Here is a 23,818-nt window from a genome sequence, read left to right as displayed (position 1 = left end):
AATCAGCACTCTGCAACCAAAAAGAGGCCCCCACACACCAGAACCCAAACTTGCTGGCACTTTGAACTTGGATTTCAGTCTCCTAAACTGTGAGAAATAATTTTCTATTATTTATAAACCCCTCAGTCTATGATACTTCATTATGGCAGCCAAGCCAATTTTTTTTCTATTCAGTCCCCATCATGTGTCTCTCCCTCCATCCCTTGAATGGCCATTTTCAATTCCAAACTCCTTTTTTATGGCTTGGTAAAAACCTTTTCATCTCTCAAAATACAACTCCTAATTTTCATCCTATTTTATGTTTTACCTCTCTTTACAATGTAAATGAGGTTTCCATGTCAGCAAAACATATGTGATATAGTTAATTACATTTATATGTTCCATTTGTGTTGTAATCCCTATTCAAACACACATAATATTTACAGGTGAGTTCTCTCAGATCAAGACCTAACATATCGTCTAGCAAAATACATACTGGCAATAGTAATTGTGATAAATCACACTGAAATACTTGAAATTAACTGAAACAAAAAAAAATATAGCCAGATTACAATACATTAGGGATTAGAGGTTTTTGAAGTAGCAAATTATGATCAGTTAGAATTTCAAAAATATTAATCTGAAAGCAATATGAACAGAGAAAAGGAAACATCAGTGTAAGAAGATTCTACATAATCCATGTGAGAGAGACAGAATTAGCACTATAGTTATGAGAATTAGCCATAACTATATTTGAAAATACCTTTCCACTTAAACATTTACAAGCTATAATCTTGAAAATGTTCCCTTATATCAACTTTTTCAATAAAAATTGTATCTCACATCTGGGGAAATGCAGATGCAGGTCTACAGAGCAGCAACAAAAGAATCGGCTCTTATTTTGTTTAATTCTTCTTTCTAGAACTCCAATTACATTTTCAAGTTGTTTAGTCTAATTTTATGAATTTACTTTAAAGTTCTTTCTGGGAGTTCTCTAAGCAGTCTCATGCAGTCTTTCGTAGCTAATGAGCAGTAACAAAAACATTTGTTGTTATAGGCGACAGGAGTGTTTCTCAACATATTGTTAGTCCAGTGATGCTATCGCATTTTGATTATTTGTTGCCTCTCATCCCTTTTAATTATTACCATAAAGATAGAAGAAATATTCTGATTGGCCAGAAATGTACGATGGAGAACACAGTTTCTTTTCAAATTTTTTCTTCAACCTTCAAGTGATGGAAAAGGCTCTCAGCACTTTGTTACATCATTTTTTTGAAGGTTTGTTTATTTATACAAGAACCAGGGTACAGGCCAGATGCGCAGGAGGGTGACAGGATTCACCAGAGACAGAGCGGGGGAACAGAACAGGCAGGCTGAGTGAAACACACTGCTGAGGGGAGTGGCGGGAGAGACAGGAGAGGTCTGCTTCGCTGTTGTATGATTTTTTTTAATACATCTAACTAAAATAAATTAATGACACCATCTCTGGAAAGAGGTACTCCCCATGTCTCAAAAATCATTTTCTTAACATAATTTAATCAACTGGTGACTAAAAATGTGGTTCAAATGTGCTTTAGACAAATCTCAAACTAAGAAACAATGTGCTTTAAAAATAAGAATGCACTATATTTTGAAATTTATATAAAGTACAACAGACTGTATGGCAGATGCTTTTAATGGATATAGATTTTCCTTAGTGACGACGATACTAAGTTTGCTGTGGATTAGCTTAAATCCTGCTCAAATTTCTCTCTCATGAAATATCAATAATAATAAATGTAGAATGAATAGATTTCAAAAAATCGCCTCCTAAGAAAATTCATAGTAAAAATTGATTCAGGAAAAACATGAATTGATGCTAAGCATTGAGCTCAAGATTGTTGAGCAGGCTATTTACACAGCTCCAAATTATCGCTTCACAGATGGATCATTCATTATAAAGGGAAATTGTGTATCTTTACAATATAACAATCAGGCAGGCACCACTTTAATTAAGTGATGAAACTTAACATCACCAATAATGAAACAAATTATCATCATATGCCTCAGGATGTGATATCCTGAGAATAACGCAACACCACCTAGAAGATATTCCTGTTAAAAAAAAAAACAAAAAAACAAAAAAACAAGAACCTGAATCTAATTATGAAGTAACAATCAAGCAAGACAGAATGAGGGACATTCTGAAAAACAAATGACCTATAACTTTTAAGATACAGAAATGGTGTGGAAAAATTAAAAAAAAAAAGCCAATAAATGAGTCTAGAAAATTGGTACAGATTAAAGATATTCAAAGATGGATCATTAATTGGGTCTTGGTTTGGATAAAGAAACAAGCTTAAAGACATTTTTTAACTACATAGGAATTTAAATATAACTCAATAATGAATAACTGCATTGTTTCAATATTAAGGTGACTAAGTGAAGACAGTCTAGTCAGAATTAAGTATGGAGTATCTGCCTTAAACATAAAAAGACCTTTTCTTGGCATTGTATTTTCTTCCAGTTAATAACCTTTCAGCTTCATTCTTCTCCAATTTTTTAGTTTGTATAGTTAAAAATCCCTGATTCCTTTTACTTCAAATTCCACTGAAATTTAGTTTCCAATGCTACCACTCCAAAAAATTGCTCCTGCCACTTATTATAAAGCCAACAGAATTATTATAATACTTCTCATTTCTGTCTTCTTCATTGAACATCTCTCTTAAACTTTCTGTTTTTAATTTCACAAATACTACCTTCTCTAGCTTTTCTTTCTGCCTATTAGTTGCTTTTGTCTTTTATGCTAGTGTCTCTTCATTTCACAAAGGGTTTATTTCCAGGCTTTTTTGACTTCACCTCAGATTTCTTCTCACTTAACCCATTCCTCATAGGCTGTTTTTATTGGGTTCCAATATATCTGCCTTCTTTTGTAAAAGTAATTCTCAACACAGCAGCATTAAACACACCTTCAGGAGCCTCTCCGGTGGCGCAGTGGGTTGAGCACAGCGCTATGAAGCTGTCCACAGCCTCTGCAGCACGGGTTCAATTCCCGGCCAGCCAGGGAGATTCCCACATGGCGCAGCAGACCTCTCCTGTCATGCCTGCTGCTCCCCTCAGCAGTATATTTCAGTCTGTCTGCCTGTTCTGTTCCCCACTCTGTCTCTGGTGAATTCTCTCACCCTCCCATGCCTCTGGCCTGTACCCCAGTGCTTGTATAAATCAATCAATCTTTAAAAAAAATAAAATTAAATTAAAATAAAATGAAATAAAAAATCAATTTAAAAAAACCTTCAGATATTTCCTTCAAAATATCTGTCTATGTTCTCTATCTGGATATTCCAAGAGCCCCACAAGTTTAATAGAGAAAATATTGAGCTTCACAGTTTATTCCCAAATCTACTTGCCTTCATTTATTTCTTCCTTATATAAACATTCTCTCTATTTACTCAAAGTGTTTGGACTCATCATTATTCTGTTGTTTTCATTCATCAATATTTACTAAACATTGACGTTCATCCAGATTGTCCCAATTCACTTTCCACTCACTTTTAATACATCTCTAAATCTTGCAATTATCTATCACCTTAGAATGTAATTTTAAAAATCAGCTTCCTCTCTTAGCCATACCATGGACATTGGTGACATGGAAGTATTTCACTACTTTTGTTTATCAAGGGTAATAATTTTTGTGTGTCTTGTAACACTTGATCCTTTATAGGTCCCCCTTCTACCACAAGAGTGACCTTCCTATAAGATCTATTTTATTTTTCACAGCCCTCATCAGTATTCTTCATTCCTCTCCCAGTCTTCAAAACACATTTAAACTTTTATACATAAAATATAACATGATTCTTTTCTATTTGAAGAAAAAAATTCAAAAAGAAGTTTAGTAACAACAGGTTATGTTTCCTATGTGGATGGAAGGGATCCAGTAAGACTGAGATACTCTCCCAAATGATTTTAGACACCGTCTTTAAAGACTTCAGCTTAGATAAAGGATGTGGGGTGCTGGGAAGAGTCATAATGGAGAGAAAACACAGTAAACTGAGATATGACCTATGTAGATAATTTCTGCCTTCTCCATTTTAGAGGTAAGGAAGTCAGGTGTTCCTGGTAAAGGGAAGGTGACACCCTTACAGAGACATTTTTCTTTGCACATTGCTTTGGAAATGTCACTTTCAAAAGGTTCCTACTATGAAATAAACCTTCCCAAAATACACATCTTGAGGAGCAGATTTTTGCTTGCCTAGAATTCCACCTTTAGAACTTCCTAAGCAGTTACAAAATTCAGAAGTTGAGTTGATTAGTTCATGGAAGTGGTCTCAGTCCTGAGAATAGATCATTTCAATTAAGTAGTCCTGTCCAATTCCAGAGGCACTCCCTGAGGGGGGTTCTGAATTTTTACCCATATCGTGCAAACAATAAGAGGAATTTTTATGTAAAGAAATAAAAGTTAATTACGGAAACAGACCAAAAAAAATAAATAAACAGCTCTGAGTGCTCTCAGTGGAGAAGAATTCTACATGCCAGTGTTGAAACATCTTCAGATGGGGTGAGGGGGTGCAATCTGAACTCACCAGGTAATCAGGAAAACTGCAACAGTCCTGAGGCTTGGCCACACAGGTTGTGGCCATCTCTCTGAAGCTGACATGAAATTCTCCATCCCTAGCTTGTGTGGTTTCAAAAAAGTCTTAGTTCTCATTCCAAAAAAGATTGAAAGTAAAAAGAACTGTAGAAAAACTGGAACATTAGTTTGGAGCGTGATAGCCAGATACTAGAAAATGTCAGTATCCGGTCCAGATTATAAACAGAAAACCAGTCCTTTTCACTTGCTCCACTCTTAATCCTTGAACAATAATTGTGTCTCTTTGAACAAGCTGTGCTTTCTTTTGTCTCAAACCTTTCATTGATAGTTTTTTTCTCCCTGGGCATTCAATACTTGAGTGCTCTTCTGATAAATTCTCCCTCCAATTTTAGCTCAGGTGTCACTTCTTCTGAAAAGCATATCCTGACTTTACGCACAAGTCCAGACACACTTCTGTTTCCTTGATTTCAGCAAATGTATGAATGGATTATAATACTTCTCTCACATATTTACCTCCTCAGTTGAGAACTTAATTTAAAAAAAAAAACAAAACAGCCATTTCTCCTTTTTATTGACTGTATCCCAGAATTATGATACCTGGCACTGGGTAATATAAAACAATTCAGTAATAAATAAAATATTAAGTTAGTCTTCAACCTGGCCTAATTTTATAATTACAAATCAAATAGTTTAAATCAAATAGTTTAAAGTAGCTCCTCAGCAAATCAAGCAATCATTACAATAGTTGTTATTATTATGAACTGATTGGTGTCTTCTGGAGACATTCAATGAATTTATCCTGTTACAGAACATATATGCAAATATAATGCTTTAATAATGTGATACACATTCAAATGAATACAAAAGAACTCATTGATATTTTCATTCTTTTTTTTCTTTTCACTTTTTTAATCAGATATCACCAGCCTTATTTTAGACATGGAATCAAAAGAACAGAACAACTATGTTAATGTCTCTAAATCTCAACAGCTTCCCATTTCATCTGTTAGAATCAATTTGTAAAGAGTTTATTGGTCATCTTGACAGTCTACCTCATTTTTAAATTACATAAATGGTATTAAAATATAGTTTATTTTCAGGATGATGGCAATTCATGCCCATTGTAGAATTCTGCCAAAATATTTTACTCTGGGCCTCCCTGGTGGTGCAAGGAGTTAAGTTTCAGCACAATGAAGCTATTAGCAGCCACTGCAGTACAAGTTCGATACCCGGCCAGGGAGCTAACCCATATGGCACAGCAGACCTCTTCTCTCTCGCCTGCTACTCCCTTCAGTAGTGTATTTCAGTCAGTCTCTCTGCTCCCCACTCTGTGGGGCAATCTTCTCACTGCCCCACACCTTTGGCCTATACCCCAGTTCTTGGGTGCATAAATTAAAAAAATGAAATACTTTACTCAAGAAGATCAGCTGATCTTCTATCGCAAGGCAAATGGACTTTGATCAAACTCAATTTTAATTGTGGATGCGACTGACTAACATTGGTAAGTTATTCAGCTACTCCATGAGTGGGGTTTCTTATTTGTAACACGGTGGTACTAACAGTTACCTCCAGGTTTATTTGAAGATTTAAAAAATTATATATGTAGGCCTCCCTGGTGGCACAGGGATTAGGCACCACACTACGAGGCAATCCGCAGCCTCTGCAGTGCAGGTTCGATCCCCAGCCAGCCAGGGAGCAACCCACATGGCGCAGCAGACCTCCTGAATCACCCGCTGCTCCCCTTAGCAGTATATTTCAGTCAATCTGCCTGTTCTGTTCCCCACGCTGTCTCTGGTGAATCCTCTAAGCCCCTACATCTCTGGCCTGTACCCCAGCTCTTGTATGCATAAATAAATCTTCAAAAAATTATATATGTAAGGTACTTAGAACAAAATCTAGAATTACGTAAGCAACTGGGTAAGTATTGGCAATTTTATAAACTTTTCATTGTGTAATCACGGTCTAAATACACTATTTTGTACTATGACTTACTCATTTTACATAATAACCAGCTTTTTCATGTTCCAGAATACTTTTGCAGAGTTTAAAATACTGTTGAATACATATATCAAAAATAAAACAGAGCACCTCTTCTTCCTGAAATATACTCTGTAAACAGACATTAAAATTCAAGTTTCACACAAATGTTTTTGAATGTTGGAAGTCTGGGGAAAAAATCCCTGAAAAGTCCAGGTATTTCAGAATATTCAGATGTTCTATAGACAAAACACCACTGTAGATGAAAAATTTACATTTTCAGACAGATACTTAGCAATATACTGTATGTAGAACTAGAATCAGCCACACTGAATTATTTCATCTTATTTCACCACTGCAAAATCACTTTTGCATTCATTCTGTATTACAAAAAAAACTGAGATAAATTGGTCTCTGATAATCATTTTGGACTACAAAAAATGTGCTCTAATAGATATTTTTACGGCCAAACTGCAATTGTATAATGCAATTAAACGTGATCCTATTTGAAATTACATAAATTCAATGAAATGGCAATCTATGAAATGGTTGAATTATAACTTATATAGATAACTGTGCTCAGTTTCCTGCCAGTGGTTAACTGATTCTTGATCAGGTATATAGTATACAGCTAAATCTAGTTCTAGGCTTCATAGCTAACTTCCCAGATCACTGTGTATTATGTATATTTGGTAATTGATTTTGTGGCTGTGTTCTTGATTTTAAGTTTTGCTATTTGATAAATACTGCTTTGGAAAGAAAGCCTCAGAGATGATAAGAGTATCACATACTGTCTGAAATTGCTTGTTTTCTGAAGTTTTTCAATTTTATACTCAATCTAAACACACATATACTCACACATTCACAAATTGTTGTGTGCATATCGTGTGTTCCACATACCATGAAGCATGTTCAGTGAAAAATTAACATTCTCTGGATTTAGGAACAAAAATGCTTAAATCTTGTGAGATTATGACATCTTCCAACAACACACTAAATTGTATTACATACATTCTACACATTCTGCTAGATCTTTATAATATCTAATACCATTTTCATCAATAAGCCTCTTGTGGATTTGGTATTATTATTCTTTTACTAAAATAGGAAACTGAGTAATAAAATAACTTGTCCCTATTTGTACAGCTTGAAAACTGGCCATGCTTGACACTAACTGCTACCAATTTATTGTTATATGCCCCATTTCAGTAACTTGAAAGGAGGGCTCTCAGACACGTATTATTTGGTTGCTAGGGTACTCAGTGGAGTAAGTAAACATGGTGGAGAAGTTTAGAGGGCATGATAGCATTTCAGGTAATAATTAATAATAAAAACTGTAACAAACTAGGAAACAAAAAGAAGGAAAAATATTCCTGGAAGATTCTTTCTTATTATTCAATTTGAACAATATTTATATTTCTTGGTTAGTTAAGAAAAAATGTTATCCATAACGTAAGAATCTTCTGGTAGTCTATAATCAAATTTACCTTCAGATGTGATATTATCAAATTTCAGCCAGTCTGATATGTAAAAGCAGAGGGTCTACCAAAACCAACTCAATTATAAGGCCAAAATGATCATTTAGACAAATTAGCAAAATTATATCCACACTTGTCAACTCTCTGATTTCACAGGCATGAAATGTCTTGAGAATTATGCATGTATTTGACATCATTTTGTTTATATAAGCATGACTTCCCCTAAATGAATGGGACACTTGGTGCAAAGGAGAGATTCAATTTTCTATATTTTGTTCTCTCAATAGAGAAATGAAACTATGTAATAAAATATGTTGCACCTGATATTTAGAGGGAATTTGTTTAACATAAACATTTTTCTGGATTAGTTTTGTATGTTAAATTAGTGATCACACATGTTTTATTGCCAAGTTGGTGTTATAAATCTCTCAGATGCCAATACCATCTGGCCATCCTTGCCCACTTGCGAATTTCATGTGTCATTTTGTACCTGCACAGTTCCATACTCATGCTGCTCAGCACCTGCCCTGAGTTAAATGCTTCCTTTACAAATCACAATTAATGGGAACATCCTGAGTTGTGAGTAAAGAATTTGTGAAAAAAAATTGTCACACATCCCAAAATATAGCCTGAGATGTCATTGAACAGATGTGGAACTAAAGTGTGATAATATAAAGAAACAAAAATACTGTATCTTGCTGATTTGTCTAGGTTGATTTTATTTCCACTCCTTATTACTTTGATAACTGTTTAAGACCATTTTTGTATGCATTTTTTGGAAATAACACTGATCTAAAAAACATGAAGGGTCAGTATGAAAATATAATTGAAACACATTTATCTTTCTTCTAAATTATGTAAGAAAAATTTCCGAATGGCTGATTTATAGTAAATATTGTTCTTTGCTTAGAAGACTATGGAGACATCTTTGTGAGCTCTTAGAAAAGCAAAGGATTTTTACTGGATTCTCAACCAAGCTGGCTTTTGATTTTAACTTGTTAGTCAGGTAATCATTCAGAAATCTGGCTATTTAATTAGTATCCACTGTATACTTATCATTTTCAATGAGAGTTCAAAAGATATATATCTTATGCTTACAAAATATAAGTATATTAAAAAATTAAAGAAACTTCAAGCACAAAATAAAGTTACTTATGTGATATCCGAAATAAGATTCTTGGGCCTCCCCTGGTGGCGCAGCGGTTGAGCACTGGGCTGTGAAGCTGCCCGCAGCCTCTGCAGCGCCGGTTCGATCCCAGGCCACTGGCGACGGGCCCACTTGGCGCAACAGACCTCTCCTGCCGCACCCACTACTCCCCTCAGCAGTGTATTTTGTCACTCTGCCTGTTCTGTTCCCCACTCTGGCTCCGGTGAATTCTCTCACCCTCCCGTGCTTCTGACTGTACCCAGTGCTTGTATACATAAATAAATAAAAATCTTAAAAACAAACAAACAAAAAACCAAAAAAAAAAACCAAAGATTTCTGGAGGAGAGCAAAAATTACAATACTGTTGGATGTACATGATGTCAAATTAAACAGCTACAGGTAAAGAAAAAGTTAGGTGGGGATAAAACCAACTAAACAATTACAATTTTAAGTATTATGAAGACATCTAAATTGGTTTAAGTAATATGTGTCAAATTTCTCTATCATAGGACTCCTGATTTGCTGCAATGACAATGCCATGTTGGTGCTGTTTTTACAGAAAAACATGAATTTAATCATGAAAAACACCAGGTAAACCCAAATGTTGACGAGTGCATTATTAAAGTATCAAGGTAATATAAAAGAAAGAGGGGTGTTAATAGAGACACAAAAAAACACAATATGTGATCCTGAACTAGAGACTGGGTTACAAAGAGATACTAGCTGGAAACTGGTGCAATTTTAATATGGCTTATAGCTAGTCTATAGTATTGTATCTATGTCTTTTTATGATTTTGGTGATTTTACTGTGGGAAATAAGATGTCCATCCTTACAAATGTTTATGTAAATTATTTGTACCATTTTCATGATTCTTGGTAAGCATAAAAATATTTCAGGATAAACTAAATAAGAAATAACATTAACGTCATGATTGAAAGACCTTTTTATTATACAAATTTAAAATCCAAACTTAAAGAAGGTACTGTAGACTAATTATTATCTCCTTGTTTAAATACATATTGAAGATATACTAATTATCTGCAATTTACCTTGATAGGTATCCAATAAAACATAGCTTAATATATGGATAGAAAAATGGACAGTTGGGGAGATGTTAATAAGTGTAATAAAGAATGATAGAATCAATGTTGTCGGTCAAGATGTTCACTATAAAATATTATAAACTTTGCTATATGTTTTTAAATTATAATAAAGTTTCAGGGTAAAGGATTAAAAAAAAAAACACTCTTAAAACACTGAAAAAAAAATTCAGTCTTTCACTCCAAAATAAATATCTTTACGGAAAGAGAACTTGTTTATTTTCATCTGTATCAACTACTGGGATTTCACTTTCTACATGATTTTATATCTATTCAACTTCTCCCATTTGCTCGTATTTTTCAGTAAACTTTAATTATCTCCCCAAACCGGCATAGTACCTAAAATAATTCTTGAACAAAAATGCTTGGTGAATTAATGAATATATAGTTATCCAGATAAAATCTTTTCTTTATTAATTAAAATAGAATTTTTGAAAAGTCTCAAAGTTGTGAAATAATCTAGATGTTTTGATACCTGTAGTAGAACTCATGGTCTCACACAGAATAAAGTATGTTTCTAAATGTTTTTATTTATCCCATCTGTACAAATTATTTACTGGTTAATATTATTAGAATGTCTTATTTTCTACAAAAGTAATATGGAACCATTTTTGATAATTTGAAGTGGATAGAAGGATAAAAACAGTGAAAGAGCAAACATGACATTTAATATCACGATCAAGAAAATCACTGTATTTGAAATAGTGTGAATCAATTTTTTTGTTCTTGTGGTATTGTATCATGTCCTCATGTAACAAAACTATTTTTGTTTTTCTTCAAAAAAAGAATTTTATTTTTTTTAGAAATTAGATTTTTCTAATTGCGTTACCATTGGTCTTAAGTACATTATTTCAGATGGTTGCACAGTTGCCCATTGTATGAATAGAGCAGTTTTTATTTTACAGCATTATTGTTGGTAGAATTTGTTTCCTCTTTCCTTTCAAACTATTCTTTTTTAGTTTTTTTTATTTTAATAAAATTTGTAAGTCGTTTTCTTACTTATATAACTTTGGGGGTACATTTCCATGCTTCCTGTGTGCAGGCGCTTCAGAATTCCTTAACCAAACTCCCTGAGTGACCTACCCTATTCCTTCCTTTGTCTCCTCCACTACACCCAGATTCCATTCTCTCAAATACTTAAAAAAAAAAATAGGCTGCAAAGACTTATGTTTGATAAATATATTTCTAATTGATGGTAACATTTTAGTTAGCTATTAAGTTGAATTTTCAAAAGATCAGAGTACGTTTTATGATCTCCCCTGATAAATTCTCTAGAATTGAATATCAGAAGTAGGTATTTCTGATTTTCAAACTGACTCTTTAAAATACAATATTACTATTTTATATTATATATGTGTCCTCTCTAAATTCAAGATATAGAATGTATACATTATCACTTTCCTTAGCTTGCATTTATATTTACATGTTTTTGAAACATTCTAGAATGTTTGTGTATCTGTGTGTGTGCATAAATGTGTGTTCATCTATTATGATTCCCTCTTTCTATCAAGGTTAGTGTATTACCAAACTCCTACATATATATTTGAATAGTTTTAAATTTGTTAATAAATCATTTATGCTTTCTCTTAAAAGACCCTGAACCCCCGATTACATTCTCCAAAACAAAATTTGTGATCATTTCTCAGGCCTCTTTTAAGGTGGTAAACTGTTTTGTTTCTGTTTTTCTTCATGGATGTTAATTTGTTCATTTAGGAATGAAAGTCACACCTTGTACTGCAGAGAATCTTTTGATTATTTTGATTAATTTGATTTAAAAATAGAATTATTTTGATTATTTTGATTAATCTTTTAATTATCTTTTGAGAATTTTACAATAAAATATTTAAATTCTTTCTACTAATATTTCAATCAACAAGCTAATAAAAAGTTATTACATCATTTCCCCAAAAAATTCTTATAAGCAATTGATTTAATTTATTATACAATATAAAACACCTGCATAAATATGTTTTGATTATGATTACACAAGATATGAAAAAAAAAAACTACATGAAGAAAATAATCTCAGGAAAATTACCTAGATTTTCTAAAAAAAATCTTTAAAAGAGATACTTGAATATTGACCCTGGCATGATGATTGTGTTTAAGTTTGTTTTGTGAATTATATCCATTTTATTAATTTCATCTGACATTTACAATCTATATTTTGTGGTAATATTTACATAACCCATCTGGACTTGCCTCTTGTCTAATATTTTACAAGATTTGGTGATAGTAGTACAAGGAGCATTATTTAGACTTGACACACATTCTGCCCTCTTCTAAGAGTGTCACATGATTGTTTTTTTCTTTACAGGGTGGGATCTATTTTTCCCATTTTACTGGAATCAGAGTTTAAAGAACTTGTCCATTTTACGAAGTCATTATTTGGCTGAACCAAACATTTATGCCAAATCAATATGACCCATGAACTCTTAACTACTCAGTACAACCAATAGTTCTTTATACCATAGTTCTCCACTGTTATTTTCTAAAAGTTCCCCATGCAGGAGTTTCTCAATCATTCTCTCTCATAAGAGAATTTTAAAATAATTAAGTTAAAAGGTTAAATAGGGAATGTATCTTGAGACTCTTATATTGTTGATGATATTGTTTATTGTTTTTGCAACTACATATCCCCCTTATCATTACAATAATACTGGGACTGATTACAATTATTGGTATAACAGGCAATTGACCTGTCTGAAATCCATTTTTCACCTATAAATGATAAAATATATATCCAGCTCATAGTATGATCATGAGCATTTAATTATGTACCCTTCATGAAGGAGCTACATAATCAGCTGTGAATTGCAATAATTATTTTTCTAATGTATTATTATCATCTTTACCCATAAAAGTAGCACAGCTGTTATTGTTGTCATTGTTTTCATTAATATTTTGGTAGATAATTCTTCAGTTATACCACAAAACTCTCAAATTTCTCTATATCCTTCAAGTAATCTACATAAGAGAAATTTGAGTTCATCCTCAACTTGTTTCTTTTTAAGACACCTTTCTACCCTCCTCTGTTCCCCAGAAACTACCTGTAGAAACTCCCTTTTTCCATTGTCACGATGTACTTAGGTATGACTAGTCTGTAAGTTTCATATTAAATCTCTTAAAAGTACATATCACTTTTTTAAAGTACTATTACTTTTTTTTCCCTAAAGAAAGCTTTCTTTTATTATAAAACTTGTGATTGCTTCTGTTTCATTTGTTATCATTCCTTTCAACAAAAGTGCTCATAAACTGGATTTAAAATTGTATCTGGTATTGTTTTATAATTGCAATCTTCAAAAATGTGAATTATACGACAATGATTCAATTGTCTAATCAATTCCATTTCTTAATCCATTTATAAATTACATTTTAGAATATTGAAGGGTTTGTATGTTTCCTTTATGATGATAAATTTTCAGTTTCCTTTGAAACATGTTTAATTTTGCATCTGCCATTTAGTAAGAACTTAAAATGTTGCAGAAAATATAATAGATTGTTATATATAATATTTGAGTTACTCACCATTGTATCCTTACAATATAGATATTATTTTAATTTTATGGATGAAAAATAGTTTTTAAAACTTTTCCAATTGTCAAACTATTAAACTGAAATTTCAGCTCAGATTGATATGATTTAATGTGAGTTAATTATGCTCATCTAAAGTATCCCTTCATGAAAGATCACTTGCTCTAATTTGATAGAAAGTATGAATTTCTTTTCAGAAATATGCCACCTATTTTATAAAATCAGTTCATTAAAGTGTAATACAAATGAACATAGAGCCTGGCTTAGTTGTTCGCTTTAATGTCCCTAACACCCAGAGCATAGTTTGATGCAAGTATTTTCCAATAAATAATATACAATAAATGCTTATAATAACTTTCTTACTGTGTTATATAGTTTTCAGTGATTTGCTTCGCATTGTGAGTTCTAGGAATATAGTCTTCAGTAATGAAGTAAGCTCTTTTCTAAATGACTTGTTTTTACTTTTGTTCTTTCCGTAGCAAATTAAAATAGCAACCACTTATGTGATTATTGCACACCAGACAGTGTTCTAAGTACTACATTGTAATTAATCTATTTTATCATCTAGTAGGAAAAAGTAGATTCCAATTGTGAGTTTATTAGTATGGCAGGTATGTGAAATGTTTTGTCCTGTTTTAATGTCCACTTGCTTCTGATAAAATATGCTACGGTGTAGATTTCATAGTCAGTAGAATACCAGATACTTACTTGTTGAGGTTTGTATTTCCTCTTTCCCTTCCAAATTAATCCATGAAAATTAGGTAATGCATCAATTTATTCTCAAACTTTTTATTTTGAATTTGTGCACTAAAAGTTACAAAAATTGTACAGATGGTCTTGTAAATTTCCCTTCAAAAGTTCACATATTAGCATTTTATGTTAGCAAAATTATCACTATAAAGAAATTAATATCAATTCCATATGATTACCTAGCCTATGCCTTATTGAAATGTCATAAGTGATTCCACTAATAGTTTTTTTTTCCTGTGTCATGATCTTTCATAGATTCCACATTGCATTTAATTATTATTTTCCTTAGTTTCCTTCTATGTATAACAGTCTTTAGTGTTTGCTTGATTTTAATGATTTTGATATTTTTGAAAAGTAGTGGTAAGATTGTTTGCTGCATATCCAAGAATGTGTGTTTGTCTGATATTTTCACATGATTTATATAGTTACTTATTTTTAATGGTACAAAGACCATAAAATTTATATTGCATTTTTCTCAATACATCATGTTAAGGAAACCAAATGCCAGTAATTTTTTTTTATTACTTATGAATCTTTATCACTTGGTTAGTGTGGTTTCTGTTGGTTCATCTTAATGTCTTAAGGAATTGGGGATGTGGAAATAAATGTTCTTCAAAATGCAGTACTTGACAAATTCTCCTTCACTATTCCTTGTTCTGCTTGATTCACTTTCAATGGGAAAAGGTAGCAAGAAGAACCATAAAGGCTGTATCACGTCCATCCTTGAGCAACCTCTTTCCATCCTCACATGTTTTAAGCTGTATTCATGATGAAGTTAATTCGTATTTTCAGAAAAGTATGAAGACATAGTGGTTTTGATTGTATACAGAGTCACAGAAGGAACAAATTGCCCAAACATGTTATCCCGAAGTATCACTTGAGCAACTTTTCAAGTTCAGTTTTGAGCACATTGCATGCATATCCAGATTCATTTCATCTGGATCCAGATCTGAACGTCATTCCTCTCTATGATGCCCTGACAGCTTAAGAGAAATTACCAGTGCTGCATGGTGAATAATAATGTGAAGCTTCTGTATTCCCAGCTTTTGGAAATCCTTTACTTCAAATATAGTGGCAAAAGGTTGCACAGGGTTGAAGGAGTCAATGGGTCTTTCCCTGAAAATCCTATTTATTTTCCTGAATTTGACACTAATCATTTTCCCCATAATTTTCAGTAGAGAACTTAATTGGTAACCATCATAGGATGTAAATTTTGTTTTATTAACCACAAGGGCAGAAAAAGAGAGGAAACTACACTGTTAGTCAAGGGAAAAATCCTCTGGGAGGAGAAAACAGAGCTTGCAGAAGCCCATATAAATCATTTGTTGTTTTAGGAGATGACAAAAATAAATCCCTTAGTGACTGACAAGCTTTTGTATTTCAAATTTCAGTTAACTTTAAGTACAATAAATTATGATCTGAAAGCTCAGCTCTGGCAATACAGAATCCTCCCAGCTAAAAGAAAGTATGTTTTCTTTAAATCTGAGTCAGGAATTCGCTTGTCTAGATCATACACATATTACTGGGTCACCGAAAAGAGACTTAGAAAAGGAGCAGGGATGAGAACTGAAAATAAAGGAAAAGATGTATTTGTGAGGCAAAAAAATGTTTCAAATTAAAGTCAGAGTTCAGAAGGTCAGCAACATTATATTTCTGAGAATTAGAAAATATGTAATTTTATCAAATTATGTGCTATGATTTCAATAAACAATTTCATTTATCCATTGTCTTTTCACTCACATGCATATCTTCTATTCAGTGTTTCCAAAAAAAAATATTTCTTCCTTAATTTAAAGCATGTTGGAATTGGAATAAGGAGTACAAACTAAGTATTATGATTAAATGTCTTACTGTTAATAGTGTTTATAATTAGTGTTCTATATAATTCAATAATAAATAGCATTCAAATATTTTATCATTAAACAAATTACTGATTACTATACTCAAAAGCAATTTTAATATTATTTTCTATATTTCATTTATATAAGCACTACATACAACTCATATTTTCCTTATGCATCTTTCAATAATTTTTTATTATATCCTAAACTGTTAAGACATTTCTATGTGTCTGCCTCTCCTTATAACTACATGACCTCATTCTTTTGTCTCGTGTATGTATTTAGTATAAATCCATATAGATTTAAGATATTACAAAAACTTATTCAATGAAGTTGAATTTACTTCAAAATATTGGGTGTATCAAATGTTTCTGTCCTCTTTCCTACATTATATTCCTACCATTATTCTAAATCTAGTGAAATATCTTCTATAATAACAGAAATTATCTTGCCAGCTCCAATGCGTCTAAGAAACATTGGACTCCTAAATAGCCTCATTTTTATTGGTCAGTCACTGATAATTTTTTTTTTGGTATTTGTTCCAGTTTGTCCCTGAATTATTACTAGACTTTAGTGATTAGCCCAATTAAGCTCGTCTCCTATAATGAGCAATCCTGGAAGATTTAGTAGAGAATATCTTCTACACTCTTTATTTTCACATTCCCTGTGCATTTTGAATTCCTACTTTAGATTCCTCTTAGTGGGAAATCAGTAAAGTATAGAGGAAATGCCGCGATTCTGGCAAAATTTGTTTAGGTCTCAACATCACTATTGGTATATGATTGGGTGCACAGGATGGATTGTACTCCTTTGACTATTTGTTTATGCAATTAAAAGATTAGTTATTATTACTCACTGAGATGACAAATGTGAAAGATACAGTATAACACTTTGGCCATACTAAGTGCTCAATATGTAACCATTTACTATGCAGATCAGTTCAGCTGCTAATTGAGGAGTTATAAATTAAGTACTGTGATGATGCTGGATACAATGTACAATAAACAGACACACACACACACACACACACACAGCAGAGCAAAGTATCAGGCCCATCAATTGTCACATGCTCTTAAAAAAGCATTATCAAGAGCAGTTCTAAATGTTGAGCAAATCCTGGAAGACAGGTTAACAAGCTTTAAAAGAGTGTAATTGAGCAAAGCCAACATTTCCTCAATAAAAATGATGTTATTTAAATAAATAGAAATACATCAAAGCTGCCTTGCTTTCAAAAGTAATAGATTCGACAGCACAAGAATTTATGTGCCTACTCTATATACAGCAATGTGCCAGTTACTTTGTCTTCTTTTATGTTTATCAACCCATGCTCTGCAGGTAAAATTAACCCAATTATCAGGAAAGGAATATGAGTCCAAGAAAAGTTAAGTAATTTACATCAGTGATCAAATTTCTAGTAAGTGAAATATTCTATAATTTTGCCAATGCTTATATAATTCCAAACACTATTTACTATTGCCATTATCACTCAGTAATGAAATTTAGGTTATTTGTATTTGGTTTTCCGGCTCAAGTTAATCTAATGCCAAAGATCATTCCACATACCACTACATAGAAGGTCATTAAACACTTAAAAAAAAATAATGATGTAGTGTTGTCATTCTAAAGGACCTCAAAAATCCAGTAGAAGAGATAGGAAAGATTAAACATGTGCACACATGAGCAACTGTTCAGGTCACAGTGACAACTGCTATAGTAATGGCATAGACAGAGTAGCAATGATTTCTACATTCTAACTCAGATCATTAAAACATAAATGTGGGCCTCCCCTGGTGGCGCAGGTGTTTGAGCACAGCGCTGTGAAGCTGTCCGCAGCCTCTGCAGTGCTGGTTCGATCCCGGCCGGCCCAAGAGGGTACCACATGGTGCAACAGACCTCTCCTGTCTTGCCCGCTGCTCCCCTCTGCAGTGTATTTCATCAGTCTGCCTGTTCTGTTCCCTGCTCTGTCTCTGGTGAATCCTCTCACCCTTCTGCGAATCTGGCCTGTACCCTGGTTCTTGTATAAATAAATAAATAAATCTTTAAAAAAAAAGTTAAAAAAATGTTAAGACAAAGTTTGATGCACAACAAATCATCGTAATACCTGCATTTATTCCTACTTGTGTCCTTAATAGTTTTATCTAACCTATGTATTTTTGAACTTTTAAAAACTATAGTTATATTTTAGCTTTGAGATTAGAAATTAAAGTGACATTCTACTATAAATCATATGACTGTAAACCTGAAATGTGCATAATTCCCAAAATAGTTACTGGGTTCTCAGGACCATAGACCAACCTCTGATGGAAGTATGGGGGGTATATTAAAGGGTAAACAAAATAAGAGCAGTGAATATGATCAGGCCAAATTTCAGAAAGAAGATATTCTATCATGTTTAGAATGGTACATCAAATGAATATTTTCTTTAGTTTTGTAACTTACCCACATATGTTTAGTTGGAAAGTGACTAAAGAACCTAATTAAGGGCATAGGTGAATTTAATATGCTTTAGAAATATTAAGCAGAACTTTAAGACATCTGGACATGGCAGATAACCATTACATTTATGAGGACAGAGAAAGAAAAGGCAAACACAGTGGGGGGAAAAAAGGATATAAAATCGACATGTTCATATCAGTATTATTGAAGATGTGATAATTTGGGAAGGAGAGAAAAGAATGTATGGAAATAATTCTTAATGGCATATGACATGATTAATAATATAAATGAGGTGATTACAGTTTCCCAACAACATCATTGTTCCACTGGAAAATATGATCAATAATAAAAATTTCTTATTCTCTGTGATATATCTTTGTTTTAAAGAAAAATTTTGCTACTTAATGACTATCATATTAAATTATGGAAGCATGTTTCCTCTTGTATTTTATACCAATATTTATAATCTCATGCTCTATAGAAGATGAGAGAGACACATAATAAGTAGATGACTTTGTATTTGTTCAATGATAAGCAGGAGGTGAATTAAGCTTGAATGAGTGCATGGACCAGCTGTGTTATGTTAATAATATAAACTTTTCCATGCTAGTAGTAATGTTAGAGCACAGTACTAGGAATGGCATACTGACATACTATTAACATACATTAGCCAACATTCTAGGAATTCAGCAACATACCATGTTTTTTAGACAAAATTCTTCAATAATCTGGTGAAAGAATTAAAATTTTGTGTTAGTATTTAGGTTTTATGTTGGGTATTTTATGCTTTTTATTTCAATTTTTAATTGGCGATGATTGTCACCACAGATAGACTTGCAACAATCTATGGAAACTTGTTTCTTATGATTGTTGGCATCATAATAATGGATCAAGATGTAAAATGCTATTCTATTGTAGTACAGCCTGAGATTAAAATTGATATTATTAATTTTCATAGCTGAGACATTATAAATCCATTTTATTTTCTTTCTCCTTCCATTTTAAATGAATATGTGACTAAGGCAGAATTCAGACATAGTGGTCTGTCACCAGAATCTATAGTCCTAATAATGTATTGTTTTCTTACATGCTGTATATTATATAATAGGCATAGCTGTTCATCTTTACCAGCACTAGTCAATTGCATTTAATCATGAAAATAGAGAAAATGTAGAACTGACTTCACAAGTGAGGTTCTATTGGTCAGCTAGAGACAGACTCAACAACTGTACTTTTCAGTAATTTTGTCAGTAATGTGACTAGCTCATGCAGAATTAAACTATTTCAGGAAATAAGCACCCAAATATTTTCATCAGCTCTCACCTTAGCCATTCTTTTACTTGATCTGCCTTTATGACTATTCCCATAATTTTTGCAGGGCTAATACAGGAACACCTTTAATTTTTTCAACCTCCTGTTATTCCTTTCAAGCATTATTCTGATGTCTGCTAGAAGGGTATACTTGACAGGTTAGCTAAAAGGAGAAGTTGAGGGCCCCCCCTGGTGGCACAGCGGTTGAGTGCTGGGCTGCAAAGCTGCCCGCAGCCTCTGCAGCACCGGTTTGATCCCCAGCCGCTGGGCAATGGTCCCACATGGCACTCTCCTGCCATGTCTGCTGCTCCCCTCAGTCCGCCTGTTCTGCTCCCCACTCTGGCTTTGGTGAATTCTCTCACCCTCCCGCACTTCTGACTGTACCCAGTGCTTGTATAAATAAATCTTAAAAAAAAAAAAGAAGTTGAGATCATATACACAAATTTTTGAATGCCACTAGTAGAGATTACTCATTACACTTATATGTTTTACTTCTACATGTGTCTTCTTTAGAAGATACTCCTAAACACAGTCTTATTTGAAATTCTAGGAATGAACTAGCTTGTCTTATTTGTGCCATATAGGTCCCCTGCCACATACAGCTAGATTTTCAAGAACATTGACCCTAGCCAAACTAGTTATATTCCTGGGATAGAAAATTGAAGAGAGATGCTGAAAAAAATCAGCAGTGCATGGGCTACGGAAGAGACAGAGATGGAAAAGTGGAGTTACTTTAGATCTCATGCCTCCCAGTCTTTACTGCCCAGCTCTCAGAGTCCAGAATGTATTTATATTCTCTTACACAGTGATATCTTGCTAAAATTTGTTGAACATCATGTGCCAGGTATTTCTTGGAACTAATTACAGGGAACTTCTGATTTTACACAAGAGAACACCAAAGCTTAGAGAGTACAGACATTGTTACATTTTTTTGGCACAAATAAACAGGAATGAGGGTTGATTAAATTGAACTTCTATGCCCATACTTAAAATCATGTCCCTATACTTCCTCTTTCCCACAAAATGTTTCTCTCCTTTTGAACTGGCATGGGTAGTACCCTGAAATCAATGAGTTTTGATTAAAATAGGTAAAGTGTAGAAGGATGAGAAGTTATTTAGCATCAACCCCAGGTAATCTCAATTTTCTAGTGGTGGATGCCAGAGGGGTTTCTTGAACAAGAGAAAACTAAAAGGCATTTGAATATATATAAAAAGGAGAGTATAAGGAAGGTGCAGGTGCATCCAGTGCTCCATGAATCAATGTGATCACACAGGCAGCCATTTTCCCAGACTATGTATTTTATTTGGCTTTGAGTTGGAATGTCATAGGATACTCTACTTTAAAACAAAAGGGATGAGAAGCAGGAGAAGGAAATGGAGAAGAAAGAAGGAAGAATATGGAGAAGAAGAAAATACTCTCAAAAACCATGGCATGGGCTATATGGAGTTTCTCCTTTATTTTCATGAAAGCACAAAACATACCAAACAGTGCAGGCATGTAGTCATCCCTAGGGCTTTTGCCACAGGTTCTTTTCTGGGTTCAATTTTAGCAAAATTGCAGTCATACCAAGATCTCCTTATTTGAACTATGAATTCACATCTACACCTCTCCTTCCTCCTTGTTATTTTTGAAAAGGCCTGTCTAAATGATGTCACTCTCTGTTCTCTCATTGAGTCAAGTCAAATGAAACAAGGTCTCATTCTGTTTCATTTGGGTTTGCAAGTCATGAAATTAGCTGAAAGGTTATCAATCTTACCCCCACCCACTCCCTGACTTGCCAGCTGACATGCTTAATCAACAATGCTGACTGCTTTGTGAATGACAGCTTCAACTCTCCAAAGAAAAGGCATCTCTCCACTCAATGCATCTCAATGTAGCACATGCTTACAGAGCTAATCTTGCCTATCATAGTGAATTCTTTAGGTTACTAAGCTCATAATTAAAAGTCTTCACTAATGATATGGTAATTGTTTTAATGGATTTCCAATGAAGTGTGAAGTTCCCTGCTGATATGTCAACAAAATATGAAATATTATGAAAAAATGATATTAAAGCTTCATAGAATTTAAAGTTAGAGGAGATCTCAAAATTATCTTATAATAAACTTTTCTCATTAGAAAAAGAAAACCTGCCCCATAGAAGTTACATGAGTTAGTGAAGGTCATTACAATGAATGGAAACTACAGGTGTCTTGACTCTAGTACAGAGATTCATTTCCATCTATCTCACTCCTTATTAATTTTGACCTGCTTTTTATTTATATTGCCCCTGAATCAAGAAACACTTGCCTTTATGTTTTTCATTTTATTAATGGAGACATTTATTTATTCCATCAATAAATGGGCACATATGGAGACAATGTTTTATTACATTAATTTCATTGGAGGACTGCAAAGGTGACTTTGGAGATGAAAATCTAAAGGACTGAAAATTTCTTGGTTGGGTGACTCGTGAATAAATATCATACGTGTCAATGCACCACAGAAGTCCTGAGGAAATCTTATTCTCATAATTGAAATTAGAGTATATGAGTAGCTCAAATGTGTTTATATTTGTCACATTGAAATATCTAACATTATTTCCATTATCTTAGTTTTAAAACTTGAAAGGTAATAGAAGAGATATCAAAACTTTAGAGGCAGAAAACTGAGGCAAAAGTTAAACAACTTAAATATAAAACTAAAATCTGAGTTCCTCACTAAGTATAAGCCATGCAGAAAGATATAAATTGCACATTTTGCAGAATCCATTTAAAACCTACTTTCAAGACATAATCATTAGAGAAGGAATAAGAGAATTTCTTCAGTATGAAACCAGATTATATGCCTTAAATATCTCAGCAAAGACTATAAAAATGTTCTCATATTTAGATATACCTTGTGTTGGGAAGGACATCATCTATTACTGATTCAGCTATGCTTCTACAACATGGGAAAGTTTGAGTAACTTATAAGTCCTCTGGAATTCCAAAATTAGAAACTCAAGTTAGACTCACATTCATCTACTTCCAAAATAGGCTAAAACATATATTCCCAAGGAATTTATAGACAGTTGTCAATTTCTCCATATATTTGACAGGCAATTAGCAACAACTCCAGAACCTATAATTCCCAAAGAATTAATATTGATAAGCACAATAACCTAGTCTGGGTTTTATTTTAAGACAGGAAGAATGCTCTTCATACCTATCTTCATTTAAGAAGCATTCTAGGAATGATAACTATCATTTTAAAAAGTTTTCACAAAGCAAGACACCATTTAAATGCAAAATAATCTTATTATCACTGTGTCAGTACCCTAGCCCATGTATAAAGTAAGCAGTGTTACTGCTTCCTCACTTATATCTAGCTTTTGATGGTGTCCCATGCTGTTAAGCTAACTGTTAGATTGTTTCATTTTCTCACTTGATGAGGGAAAGTGATGTTAATTTTAATTGGATTGCTGTATTTCATTACTTGGCTAATTCTACTCTTTACATTTCTGTTCTGATAGATTTCATAAGAAATCAGCACCAAAATAGTTTATAGTGGTGAATCTTCTATAGTTTGCCAAAATCCAACATTCACTTATAAGTCTGAAGGTCTGTTGAAATCATGGAATGGAAAAAAAAAAAAAAGAATAGCATTGTATTTAATTGCCTTACACAACCCAATTAGATATTTTTCAAGACAAAAACCCTTTCTTTCCCTTCGCTGA

The sequence above is a fragment of the Talpa europaea genome, assembly GCF_964194135.1.
Source record: "Talpa europaea genome assembly, chromosome: 5".
Taxonomy (NCBI): domain Eukaryota; kingdom Metazoa; phylum Chordata; class Mammalia; order Eulipotyphla; family Talpidae; genus Talpa; species Talpa europaea.
The sequence above is the reverse complement of the archived record's forward strand: the minus strand, read 5'-3'. Positions refer to the sequence as shown.